At 43.3% G+C, this 14,644-nt stretch overlaps 1 long non-coding RNA gene across 1 annotated transcript; it reads left to right on the top strand.

The window, feature by feature from the left end:
* Positions 1–12,188: 12,188 nt before the first annotated feature.
* On the top strand, positions 12,189–14,247 carry LOC114913606 (uncharacterized). The gene is made up of 3 exons (XR_003799529.2): positions 12,189–12,295; positions 13,179–13,323; positions 13,555–14,247. It is a non-coding gene; the product is annotated as an uncharacterized lncRNA (long non-coding RNA).
* Positions 14,248–14,644: the final 397 nt, after the last annotated feature.

Raw genomic sequence — 14,644 nt, 5'->3', positions numbered from 1 at the left:
GAACCTGCAACCGTCGACGGAATGACAATTGGGTATCTTCGAACGGCGTAAGAGCCGAAAAGCAGCTCGGCAAATGACGACCCCACATGAACAGAAGAGGTCGTCGATGACCTTGGGACGACGTAAAAAAGAAAAGAAGAAGAGAAGGAAGAAAGAGGAAAGGAAAATGAAGAAGTTCGACAGACAGCTATTTAATGCGAGATGCAGACGAGGTAACAAAATCTCTTTTTCATTTAACAAGAGTATACGTTACAGGACCCGGTGGGTCAGAAAAAAAAGAAGAAGAAGATACACGTTATCGCAAGCCTCGCAAACACGGTTCGGGAAGGACGAACCAGGAGGCCGCTCCGAGCTGCAAACTCCTCTTCCCGTCTCTGTCCTTCTCAGCCGCATTCTCCAGTGCGTGTAACAGCTCTCGCCTCATCTCGCCTCATTCTGTCTCCAAAGTCCCAACCCTAGCGAGAAAAGGGTGGGATAGATCTCCGGAGGCAGTAAGGGCAACGGCGGCAGTAGCGAAGACCTGTTTCAAGAAGAACCGGAGTCACCTTGGAAACGGTAGCGATGCCAGAGATGTGTCTCATCCTCGAATGCTCCACGACGGCCGCCATCCAAAATGCTCCGGCAAGGTCGGCATGCGCTACTTCCACCATCCCCGCAACAAGTTCCACTGCCCCACCGTCGACGCCGACCGCCTCTGGTCCCTCGGCCCCGACGGCATCAAGGATCCCGCCATAACTTATGACGACAGCTCTGCCCTCTTGACCGGAATCACCCCGCCTTGCTACTCCGAAATTCGCGGGCAGAATAACTTCACCGACAGCCCCCGTTATTAAACCCCTGTTGTTGAAGGAATTCTTCCTTGAGCCCCCTTCAAAACGACGGAGATTCTCATCGGCCGCCATTCTCCTCCTCACCTTCCTCCAAGCTTTAGACATCCCCTCAAGAACGGCCTCCGGGGTAGAGGACATGGCGTAGGAACCCTCAGAGAAGAATTGGGGGGCTGAAGAAGGCAAGAACTGGTGCGAGGGAAGCAAGATTCTCAGGCGAAAGAAAGGCGCCAGGATGAAGCCATGAAAGGACTAAGGGGTTTAAATAGCCGACGGATCCTAGCGCAGTTATGGCAGCAGGCATTCCTGGGCCAACTGGTGCGTGCCACGTGATGGGCTTATCCCCTTCATCGCTATCGAGGGTTGACCGTTCACAAATTCCCGCGGCACGGTGCTTGGGATCGCGTTCCAACGGGGGTTCTGAAAAGACTCTTCAGGTCACCTTCACCGAAAAGCGGGCTCTGACGTATACACATTAAATGCCAAAGTATCTAGAGGCGGCGGTGTGCAGGATTCGAAGGGGCGACTTCGGCTGTGTCCGTCTCTCTGTACTTCCTTCGTTCGAAATTCAAACTCGAAAGTAGGGGGACTGGTGTTGGGTATAAAATACCCCCAGCCGAAGTCCTCCACAGAATCAACGGCTCCGCCAACAAGGCCAACCTCAAAAGAAATCTCCGCCCGGGCTCCCACGGGAGCCGGACTTCATCCTCGACGACCAACAACTTCAGCTACAAGATAGCTCCGCCCGGGCTCCTACGGGAGCCGGGCCCCACCGACGACTCCAACGACTGCAGACAGACTTCGTCCGGACTCCTACGGGAGCCGGACTCCGTCGACAACTTCGACCTCAAGAGGACTCCGCCCAGACTCCTACGGGAGCCGGGCTCCGCTCTCGGTATCAACTGCTGGTAAGCTCCGTCCGGACTCCTACGGGAGCCGGACTTCACCTTCAACTTTGATTGCAGAGGACTCCGCCCGGACTCCTACGGGAGCCGGGCTCCACTCTCGGTATCAACTGCTGGTAAGCTCCGTCCGGACTCCTACGGGAGCCGGACTTCACCTTTAATTTTGATTGCAGAGGACTCCGCCCGGACTCCTACGAGAGCCGAGCTCCGCTCTCAGTATCGACTGCTGGTAAGTTACGTTCGAACTCCTACGGGAGCCGGACTCCACCCACGACCCCAACCGCAAGGAGGACCCCTCCCGGACTTCTACAGAGGCCGGACTCCGACTGCTGCCGAGCCTCAATCAACAGATCCGCGCCCCCTGGCAGGTCACAATAACAACCATGATCCTGTTCCACTTCCTGTAGCGGATTCCGCGCGGCTCCATCACCCCCTGCGGCGGACCCATTACTCTCTGACAGGCTGTGTCAACGGCCACGATTCTGCTCCGCTCCCTGCGGCAGGTGCTGCGCGACTCCACTACTCTCTGACAACTAGCGGCAACGGACGCCGCTCCACTACCTGCAACAGGCTCTACGTGGCAGGCCATGACAATAGCCATGGGTCTACTCCACTACCCTTCGCAATAAATTCCCCTGACCATGGGCGGCCCACTACCAGACGGTTACAAATGTCGCCATCAATCCGTTGCCTCCTCCGCCTATAAAAGGGGGACCCAGATACGTTGTTCTCTAAGCTTATTTCTTATCTCAAAACTCTGCTAAATTCTCCGTTCGAGCACTCCATTCTTGTTGAGGCAGAGAACTGACTTGAGCGTCGGAGGGTCTTGCCGGAGCAACCCCACCTCCGGTTTAGACTTCCTTTGCAGGTCCCGACGGCGACCGCGGCTTCCCCGACTCCAGCTTCTCCGGCGCAAGCAGATTTTTGCACCAACAGGTTCTTAATTGGATTAAGACCTATTTTAATTAGGTTGATCTAATTTTGGTTTGATTTGGTTTGGGAAACCAAATTAAAACAAGTCATAAGATAGAATCCTAGTAGGACTAGGATTCCACCTTGCGCCACATAAGCCTTCCCCACGCCCTCTCTCTTATTCAACGCCAATCTCCACTTATTTTGTGCGACAAAAGCCCTCTCCCACATCTCTCCCACGTTCACAAAAGGTTTTCTCTCTTCTTTCTTACATGGAAGGTGGTTTGGATCAAATAAAAAAAGAATAAGTTTGGATTTCGAATTCTATGAGATAGAGTTTTAGAAATCCAAAACTCTTTCAATTTGCACCAAATTTATCCAAATTTTTTTTTGAAATTTTTGTGTCTTTTAGGGTACACATTGTGCACCCTTTGCTGGTGATCTATGCACGAAAATATGGAGGAGGTGCTCAAGAGTTGGGCGCCCCTTAACTTGCCATGTTTGGATAAGCCTTGACTAGGTATTTGACCTAGACAAGGACTCTATCATATCTCTCTGTATAAAATGTGTTTCTTCGTGAAATTTTAGGAGAAGATAGAGATTTGAGAGACCTTTGTGCCATCCAAAAATCAGAGAGAAAGACCTTTGGGTCATGGAGATATAAAAGATGCAAGTTAGGAGAAGAGGGTCTTCTTCTAAGATTTTTGTTTTCATATCTTTCCTCCCTCCATCTTGAGTTTCCTGAGAGCGTCTCAGATCTGAAACTCCTCCTTTTACTTTTCATCTTTGGAAGAGTCCAAATCAAGAAGAAGAAGGTACCTGATCAACCATCAAAGAAGGATCAGTGCAGTACTAGCATACTGTGCTGATTTTCTGAAGCAGGACTTCTGATCGAGATTCGTGGGCTCATGTGGACGACTCCTAGAGACCGAACGCGTGTGCGGCTTGCAACATCATCCTTAAGCCCGGATCAGCGAGGTTAGAGCGTCTAACTTGCAAGGTAATAGATCTGATCTATTGTTTAATACATATATTAGATGTGGTATAGAAACATGTTGATATGATCAACATGTAGTTCATGTATATTTATATATTTTAATTTTTGATTTAATGCTATATAATAAACATGTAATAGGATCTTAGATCTAGAGATTCTCTAATTTTAAAAAATAAATTTTGATTTATTTTAGTCTTCCGCTGTATGATCTTGAAAAAGTTTCAAGATCTAACCCTGAAACCCTAGATCTGGTTCCTACAATTGGTATCAGAGCCTAGGTTCTTTATTACATGATTATTTATACATGCTTAGATTATTTCTTAGATTAGATCTAATTTATAATCTGATTATTAAATCTGAAATTAAAATTTTAGATCAATCACAAACTGCAAGATTATCCTGCTGTAAGGTTTACCCCTTACAGTGCAAAGGTTGTCCTAGTTTGTGTAGATCTATCTTTAATCATAAATTTGTTAGATATAATCTAGATTAAATTTATGATTTATTAGATTTAAAAAATATTTAAATCTGAAATAAAATCTCTTTGTTAATAATTTTTGTGCAAAGAAATTGTTTAAAGTTGAAATTGTTTCAATTACATGAATCTGTTTAGATTAGATCTAAAGTAGTTTCATGTTTATTTCACTTGTATCTTGATTATGAATCAAACATATAATATGGTTGGTAGAATCATATTGTAAAATTATTTTACAAATATAAAAATTATTTTTTGAAAAGTCGAACCCAACCCTCAGCCCAAAACTTAATTAAGAATTAAGAAGTTGTTTGATTAGGTTCTAGGATTGTGAATTGAAGAACCTAAGACACAAATCATAACACATTGGGTTAATGGGTTAGTGGAAATTAGGTCCATTAATTGGGTTAGACCTATGGTTAGATTAAAGATGGACTTAATTAGAGAATTGACTAAATCTAATCAATTATTGTCTTAGATTAGGTCAAGGATTCTCCAGATCAATTACAATAGTTGTAGTTGGTCAAGTCCATATCTTTAACGAGAACCAAATGGATTTGATTCTTGGCTAAGCGGTCTAGCACGAACTGTTAGGTTGATCTAATCGAAACTAATTAAACCAGTTGGTATCTAAGGTAAACCAGACCGGTGGTTTTTAATTGAGAGCCCGCTTACCTGACCATTTCTGATGGTGTCTAAGGCAAGTTTTGGCAGACCCTCCCACTGATTGAACTTACCTGGCCTCTTGGTGAAATTATGTTTTGATCGGATCACTTGACTATTCGACCTGACCCATGTCAGCTAGGTAAATCAGTGTGACTGATTTAGGTTCTCCTAGACCAGCCCTTTTAATGGTCTCCCTTAAGCTGACTTGGTGAAGCCAGTGGGAGGATCATGATAAGCTGGTTCATCTGACCTCATCCTCTATATTATTTAAATCCTCTAAAATTATTAGGTCCTTAAAATGATAAAGTTATGGAGATAACTGAGTCATAGCCTCCTATTAAGGTGTTTGATAATGAGTCCATTAACTCAATAATCATTGCAGACCCAAAGGCCTGGTGCTTGTTGACTAATGGAATTATAACTCATCATATGACGACTTGGAAGTGTCTCTCTAATGGTGGTTAGGTGAGCCAACCAAAGTTGGACTTAATCATTCGTTGGTTAGATACACCAAGTATGATCATGTTAATGGTTGGACCTAATCGGATCCTTACAGTGGAGGCCAAAGCCTACTGATTAGGTTTCTGGGACAAAATTAAAATTACTAGAAATTGTTTAGAGAAACAATTGGTTATGAACCTACCCTTAGACGTACATGGGTTGGCCAACCAAAGTTGGGCTTGTGTGCAGTCTAAGTGGATTCTAGTACCCACTAAGGAATTAGGGTAATTCCTCGAATTGGAGGTAGAGGCTATCAATTCGAATAAAATAGTGGGAGAAACCTTTTGATTAAAGTCTAAATCTTTAGGTTTAATGAATCAATTACTAATTAGGTTATGGTTCTCCTTTGTGCAAATATGGCCACTTTCCTATCGCTCCGATCATTGTTGGACAATGATAAGTTGGTGGGACCCAACTTCGATAGCTGGTACCGAAAGTTGAAGATAGTCCTGGAGCATGAACGGATCCTATATGTGATAATGGATCCTGCACTTGAGGAGCCAGCTGTCAATGCACGTGGAACAGTCAGAGACACTTACCAGAAGTGGCTCAGTGACCGGACCACGATGTGCTGTATCATGCTGGCTGCCATAAGCAACGAGTTCAGTCACAGATTCGAAACAGCTCAGCCAAAGGACATGCTTCAAGTGTTGAAGGATGCCTTTCGCACACCCGATGATGTGAAGAGGCACAAGACTAGTTGTGCCATCTTCAACGCCAAAATGCGGGATGGTGCCTCTGTCACTGATCATGTATTGTACATGATCGAGCTGATGGAACGATTGAGCAAGCTCGACTTTCCCTTGCATGAGCAGCTTGGGAAAGATGCAATACTGAACTCGCTGCCCAAGTCTTATCTCCCATTCCTCACTCATTATAGAATGACAAAGCCTGAAGTAAACTACCATGGGTTACTAGGGTTGCTTCAGAACTTTGAGAAGGATCACCAACTCCTCAAGGAGTCGGTGAACTTAGTGGGAGATTCGTCTTCTGGTTCTCGACCTTTTGAGAAAGGGAAGAAGAACAAGAAGAAGAAAGTGAAGAAGGTGCAAGTTCAGGCTGGAACATCAGTGCAGAGCCAGACCAAAAAGATCAAGTCTGAGAAGAGTCTATTCTACTGGCAAGCACCCTAGATTAGATAGTGTGTCAGATATCTACTTATGGCACTATAAGCTAGATCATATAAACAAGAACAGAATAAACAGGTTGACTCAAGAGGAAATCTTCGAAGTCAGTGATTGTAATCACTTCCAACCTATGAGTCCTATCTTCTTGGTAAAATGACCAAGTCATCTTTTACTGGAAAAGGTGAGAGAGCTACTGAGCTCTTGGGCCTAGTACATACTGATGTATGCGGGCCCATGAGCACCAGTGCTAGAGGTGGATATTTCTACTTCATAACTTTCACGGATGACCTATCCCGATATGGATATGTCTATCTGATGAAACATAAGTCGGATTCATTTGAAATGTTCAAACGATTCCGAAGTGAAGTAGAAAAATAAACTAGGAAGAGTATTAAAACTCTTCAATCTGATCGAGGAGGAGAATACCTTTCCAGTGAGTTTCTCACATATCTAGAAGAGAATGGGATTCTCTCCCAATGGACTCCTCCAGGAACACCACAGCATAATGGTGTGTCTGAAAGGAGGAATCGGACTCTGTTAGACATGGTCCGATCCATGATGGATTTTGCTAGCTTGTCGATATCCTTCTGGGGATATGCACTCGAATCGGCCTGTTATCTGTTAAATAGGATTCCAAGTAAGTCTGTAATTAAGACTCCATATGAGATATGGACGGGACGTAAGCCAGCACTTTCACACCTTAGGGTCTGGGGGTGCCCGACCTATGTCAAACGATTAGTCACAGACAAACTTGGACCTAGGTCTGACAAATGCTCATTCATAGGGTACCCCAAAGAGACAAAAGGATATTTTTTCTACCATACTGATGAACAAAAGGTGTTCGTCAGCCTTAAGGCAATCTTTTTAGAAAAGGAGTTTCTTGGTGAAGAAACCGTTGCCTCTAAGGTTGAACTTGATGAAGTTCAACAGGTAGAAGGACCGACACCAATAGCTGAACCTGAGTCGGATATGATTAGATCAGATCTGGAGCCCAATGTACCTGCACCATTAAGACGATCCCGTAGAGTACCGCGTCAGTCGGACAGATACTACGGTTTCTTGATCTGAGACGGTGATCCCATTGAACTTGATGAGAATAATGAGGATCCGATCACCTATATGGATGCAATGCAGAGATCTGATTCCAAGAAATGGCTTGAAGCCATGAAATCCGAAATGGAGTCCATGAAGGTCAACGATGTATGGACATTGGTTGACCCACCTGAAGGGGTTAAACCCATTGGGTGTAAATGGGTCTTCAAAAGGAAGAGGGGCGCAGATGGAAAGGTGGAGACCTATAAAGCCTGTCTGGTCGCCAAGGGGTATCGTCAACATTATGGTATTGACTATGACGAGATGTTTTCTCCTGTGGCAATGCTCAAATTCATTCGGATAATGCTTGCAATAGCTGTCCATCTGGATTATGAGATCTGGCAGATGGATGTAAAGACAGCTTTCCTGAATGGAGAGCTGACCGAAGAGGTGTATATGATATAACCTGAGGGGTTTATATCCATAGATGAGTCCAAGGTGTGCAAGCTTCAGAGATCCATTTATGGATTGAAGCAAGCTTCTCGGAGTTGGAATATGCATTTTGATAAGGTGATCAAAACGTATGGCTTCATTAAGAATGGAGAAGAGCCCTGCATCTATAAATGGGCAAATGGTCCAGTTGTGGTATTTCTTGTCTTATACATGAATGACATTCTCTTAATCGGGAATGACATCCCCGCACTACAGAGAATAAAAGTTTGGTTGTCATCACAGTTCTCCATGAAGGACTTGGGTGAAGCATCCTACATCCTAGGGATGAAGATCTATAGGGATAGATCTAAAAGGATGCTTGGATTATCCCAGTCCATGTACATAGACACTGTGCTGAAGAGGTTCAGTATGGAGAATTCCAAGAAGGGCTATCTATCGATAGGCCAAGGAATTTTCTCTCTCTAAGAATGATTGTCCGACAACTCCTGAAGAGAGAGAGCGTATGAGTAGAGTCCCATATGCTTCAACCGTGGGATCTATCATGTACGCCATGACATGTACAAGATCAGATGTGGCATACTCACTAGGAGTAGTGAGTAGATACCAATCTGATCCTGGAGAAAATCACTGGAAAGTGGTTAAAGCCATTCTTAAGTATTTGAGAAATACTAAGGACCAATGGTTGGTTTATAGCGAGTCAGATCTGAAACTTGTGGGGTTCACAGACTCCAGCTTTCAATCTGACCATGATGACAGCAGAAGCGTGTCGGGTTATATCTTTACTCTGAATGGTGGAGCCATCTGCTGGAAGAGTTCCAAGCAGCATACTGTGGCAGACTCTGTTTGTGAAGCAGAGTACATCGCAGCATCAGATGCCGTGAAGAAAGCTGTGTGGCTGAGAAAATTCATCAACGAGCTCGGAGTAGCACCCTCCCTCGATGGTCCGGTCCTGCTCTACTACGACAGCACTGGTGCCATAGCTCAGGTGAAGGAACCCAAAGCACATCAGCGGACGAAGCACATCTTGCGCCGCTTCCACCTGTCCGAGAGATCGTGGATCGAGGTGACGTCGACCTTCAGAAGATCGACGGAAAGGAGAACCTGGCCGACCCCTTCACTAAAGCCCTGGCGATAAAGAAGTTCGACAACCACAAGTCGAAGATGGATATTAGATACTGTGCCGAGTGGCTTTAGGACAAGTGGGAGTTGTTGGAAAATGTGTCCCAAAAAGCCAATCGTCAAGCTGTTGACGGTTGAGCAACCAAGTATTGTAATTGATTTGTTAATAAATAAAATATATTTGGCATCTTCATCATAAGATTTCATCTTCTAATAAACTCCGTTGTTATGATGAAGTCCTTAGGACTATTTAAGTTCGATAAAGAGAGGATTTATCGATTAGTCCTTAAAACTGTTCACGACCAAATGATAGGCTGTTAATAAGGACGACAGCTTCTATCGAGCATAGGTCGCTGTAGGCCATATGGGTTGGTTGTCCTCTTAACCAAAGAGTGTGGAGACACTGGTATGGCATACAGGTGAGATGTAAGGGAACATCATCATTGAACGTGACCAACTCCAGAGCATTCTACCGTCGAGAATGTCTCTGATGGGATATAGGTATAAGTGTCCCTTAGACTTGAGATCGCCTCAGTGACTTGCAAGCAACTCACTGTGCTTTGGTACTGGACTAACTGAATTTCTAATTCAGGAACGAAAGGCTTCTGGGCACAGTCAAGTACTTGCGAAGTCAGAGTGTGATCGAGATGGGATTGACCACTCCAAGAGTTGGAGAAGAATGAGTCGCTGTATTTCAATTTAGCAAAACCTTGGCCAGGGTAATCCATCAGATGGATTTGATATTTTGAAATACAATGTGGACAACCTGATCAGAGTTGACAGTTGAACTCTGGGGTGTCCTATGATCATTTTGGTCAAGGGGATGAATTATATGAAAACTATATCCGCATGGGTTCTAAGGATGTTATTCTATACATTCGACCTATCCGGTCGTCGGGTACCATTGCTAGATGGTCACTTCGATTGGTACAGAAATTTATTCCTGTGCTACCAGCTTAGGTTCGGACCTATGAGGTCGCACACATTAGAGTTCATGATCCGATCGGATGGTTGATCAACGATTAAGAATCGTTCTAGGGTTAAATGATCAATACGATTGACATTTAACCCAGTGCAAGTGTTACAGGATGATCGATTAGCAATTCGATTGCTAATTAGCTTAATTTGATTAAGCCAATGGGCTGAGATTAAGTCTAATTAAATATGATTTAATTAGATTTGATTTGAGCTTGATTGGATCAAATCCAATTGGTTTATTGGATAAGCCAAGTGCAAGAAAAAACTAGTCCTAGTTCAACTAGGACTTGGGTCAATCTAATTTCTAATTTGATTAAAAAATTAAATCAAATTTAAATCTAATTTAATCTGATTAAATTAGGTTCTTAATTAGGTTAAGACCTATTTTAATTAGGTTGATCTAATTTTGGTTTGATTTGGTTTGGGAAACCAAATTAAAACAAGTCATAAGATAGAATCCTAGTAGGACTAGGATTCCACCTTGCGCCACATAAGCCTTCCCCACGCCCTCTCTCTTATTCAACGCCAATCTCCACTTATTTTGTGCGACAAAAGCCCTCTCCCACGTCTCTCCCACGTTCACAAAAGGTTTCCTCTCTTCTTTCTTACATGGAAGGTGGTTTGGATCAAATCAAAAAGGAATAAGTTTGGATTTCGAATTCTATGAGATAGAGTTTTAGAAATCCAAAACTCTTTCAATTTTGCACCGAATTTATCCAAATTTTTTTTTGAAATTTTTATGGATTTTAGGGTACACATTGTGTACCCTTTGCTGGTGATCCATGCATGAAAATATGGAAGAGGTGCTCAAGAGTTGGGCACCCCTTAACTTGCCATGTTTGGATAAGCCTTGACTAGGTATTTGACCTAGACAAGGACTCTATCATATCTCTCTATATAAAATGAGTTTTTTCGTGAAATTTTAGGAGAGGACAGAGATTTGAGATACCTTTGTGCCATCCAAAAATCAGAGAGAAAGACCTTTGGGTCGTGGAGATATAAAAGACGCAAGTTAGGGTGTCTAGAGAGAAAAACGTGAAGAAGAAGAGGGTCTTCTTCTAGGGTTTTTGTTTTCATATCTTTCCTCCCTCCATCTTGAGTTTTCTGAGAGCATCTCAGATCTGAAACTTCTCCTTTTACTTTCCATCTTTGGAAGGGTCCAAATCAAGAAGAAGGAGGCACCTGATCAACCATCAAAGAAGGATCAGCGCAGTACTAGCATACTGTGCTGATTTCCTGAAGCAGGACTTCTGATCGAGATTCGTGGGCTCGTGTGGATGACTCCTAGAGGCCGGACGCGTGTGCGGCTTGCAACATCATCCTTAAGCTCGGATCAGCGAGGTTAGAGCGTCTAACTTGCAAGGTAATAGATCTGATCTATTGTTTAATACATATATTAGATGTGGTATAGAAACATGTTGATATGATCAACATGTAGTTCATGCTATATTTATATATTTTAATTTCTGATTTAATACTATGTAATAATCATGTAATAGGATCTTAGATTTAGGGATTCTCTGATTTTAGAAAATAAATTTTGATTTATTTTAGTCTTCCGCTGTATGATCTTGAAAAAGTTTCAAGTCTAACTCTGAAACCCTAGATCTGGTTCTTACAAAATCATCTACCACCACAAACACCATCATAATCCGTATGGACCACCACCATCATCATGACTGCTTTGCCACAATCACCATCACTATCCTGCCATCAACGCAATCGCACCAGTCACCACCACCAAAGTTAGTATTATTGCATCACCAGTGATACTACCACCATCACTGTCATCGCAACTACCACCACCACCGTCATGACCACCATCACCACCAATATCACCATGATCACAACCATGTGTTGTCACTATAACATCCACCACCATCGGCCATCATCATGTCCACCACCAACGGCCGTCACCATGAGTTCCAGCACCAATGCCCACAATGACATCCACTACCACTAGCCATCATCAAGATCATCACCACCGGTCATGATTACAATCATCACTATCACGACCGCATCACCACCACTGTCACTATCATCATCCACCAATATCAGTGACATCATCCACCAATATCACCACCACAATCACTACTACATCACCATCACCACCACCACCACAATAATAATCACGGATGGTGCTTGGCTTTTGTTTCGATTCTTGCTATCCTCTTTTTCTTCTTCTACTCCTGTTTCCCTTGAATTTTGGACTCTTGAGGTGGTGGTGGAGTGATTTTTCAGCGCCAAAGCTGCTTAGTGTGATTCTGCATTTGATTTGCTTAGCAGGGTAGCAAAACACTGAGGTGGATGCCTGCGTTTTATTCTACCTCTCTCTCTGTGTTTCTCTGTCCCTTCTTTTCAGTTTGCTATTTTAAATATTGTTTTTGTGATCAATATTCATGCAAGGTTATTAAAGTTTAGCTGGTTAGGCAATTTAGAAATATGAATGGTGATTACTAATTATCATTGTGGGGTTAAGCAGAGGTTGCTGATGAGACGAACGCAGCAAAATTGTGGAAGACACGAGCAGGAAATAGCAGAGCTCATCCATTAACACGATAATAAATATGATGAAATTGTTAAAGCAGGATTTACTGGTCTTCCTGTTCTATACAAGCTTTATAGTTTTATTTGACCAACTATTTTGATTAGTTATAATAGAGTTTTGTAGGCAACATGGGCATGCTTTTAGAGGCCTTCATATTCTTCTTGTGGATTGTATGGTGGGAGTCTGATAAACAGGAAAGGGTTTGGGGCATCATCACTGACCTTGCATGAACAAGTTTGGGCATGCAGCCAAACCAGAAGCTCAATGTAGCTCCACCTAGATGCCGAATTCCCCCACGGAAATAATACCATCTCCTGTTACCAAAATAAATAAATAAATAAAAAATAATACCATCTCCAATGATGTTAACTAATACCTCTTTCAATATAACAAGAACTCTGGATATAGCATTTAAGTAGATAAAGAAGTAGATTAATGAATGAACGAATGAATAATGCACAAGCGACAATAGGTTTCACCTTTATTTAGCTTCTAAAAATTAAATTGCAGCTGTTTGACTGCATCTTTTGATCTATAAGATTAATTTGACTGCAATCTGTTACTGACTAGTGTTTCTCACCCCAGTTAGGGGTGTCATTTAATCTTCAGAGTGCAAAACTCACACTGTTTGGAATCAGTCTGTATAGGTGATAAACTTCCGGTTGCAAGCGTCAAACCAGAGAACTATCAGGGGTGCGTTTAGCCAAATCATCCACATAAAAAGAAGCCTTGGATCACAATGACTGCTGCCTTCTAGGAGACAAACTGAATCAACTCTAGAAGGTAACCAAATAAGAACTCCTGATAGCATATAATTTTGCAAAAAAGTGCAGACAAAATAAATAAATAAATAAATAAGTAGATAAATGAATGAATGAATGAATAATACACAAGTGACAATAGGTTTCAACTGCATTTAGCTTCTAAAACTTAAATTGCAGGTGTTTGACTGCATCTTTTGATCTAAGAGTTGACTGCAATCTGTTACTGACTAGTGTTTCTCGCCCCTGTTAGTGGTGTCATTTAATGCTCAAAGGCACGAGTCTGATGCTTGGCTATGGAAGATCTCAAGATCTCAATTCATCAAGCACTTCCCGGAATCAGGCAACCACAGCAGTTACACATGCAATATCTTCATGTTTAACAACTCTGGCGTTGGTATAGCGTTGGCTTGATCATCTGGTGGTGGAAGCTACAATCCTGACGGACAGACTCTGTTGGCTTCATAGTATGACTAAGATTTAGTGTTTTAGATCAGAGTTTTGCTATGATACTCCAAAATCTTTTTTGATCTTTTTATCATTAGCATTTTTTTTTTATTGTTTCATTTAAGATGGATGGCATTGATTTATTCATAGACAACCGATTTTAATCAATCCTGTGTATGGCTAGTGTTGTATATAATTCGAACTACATAAGTGTTTTCGTATTGAAATAGATAGTAAATCCCCTACCTCCTTGCTGTGTCTAGCATCCATCCCGAACGCCGCCCGCTCCCACGCTTGTGCACATCCACCCCCTATCGCCGACCCACACTCCCTTCCTAACAAGCCCCTTAGGTTGCTGGGGTCATCGCTGAGGGTGGCAGCATGAGGGGCAAGGGTGTCCATCATGGCCAGCGAGGAATGGTGGGGTAGGGCCCCACAATTCGAGCGGTCAGATCAAGAGATGGGGTTGGGAAAAGGAATAAAGCGTCGGTGACTTGGTCTATGCCAGTCTGATCCATGCACTACCACCATCGACAAGGATGAGAGAGAGAGAGGAGGAGAGCTGTTTGGAGATCAAAAGGCTGTCGTTGTTCAAAGATCCTGAGAGATCACTGCTCGAGGAGGAGGATGGCATGAAAAGAGGAGAGGAGGAAGATTGTGTGAGGAGATCATGGGAGGTTACCACTCGAGGAGGAGGACGGCATGAGGAGGGAGAGGAGAGATGGTGAGGGGAGAGCATTGGTATGAGAGAGGGAGGAGGATGAGAGGCAACGAGGAGAGCTGCACGACTCAGAAGACAGCTGATGCAGCGAAGAGGAGACTGAGGCAGCCAATATAGCAGAGAGAAGGCTAAGAAAGCCAACATGGCAAAGAAGGACGACAAGCAAAGAGAGAGA

This window comes from Elaeis guineensis, chromosome 10 (assembly GCF_000442705.2).
Source record: "Elaeis guineensis isolate ETL-2024a chromosome 10, EG11, whole genome shotgun sequence".
Taxonomy (NCBI): domain Eukaryota; kingdom Viridiplantae; phylum Streptophyta; class Magnoliopsida; order Arecales; family Arecaceae; genus Elaeis; species Elaeis guineensis.
Note: the sequence above shows the minus strand (reverse complement) of the source record. Positions and strands in the feature narration are given on the sequence as shown.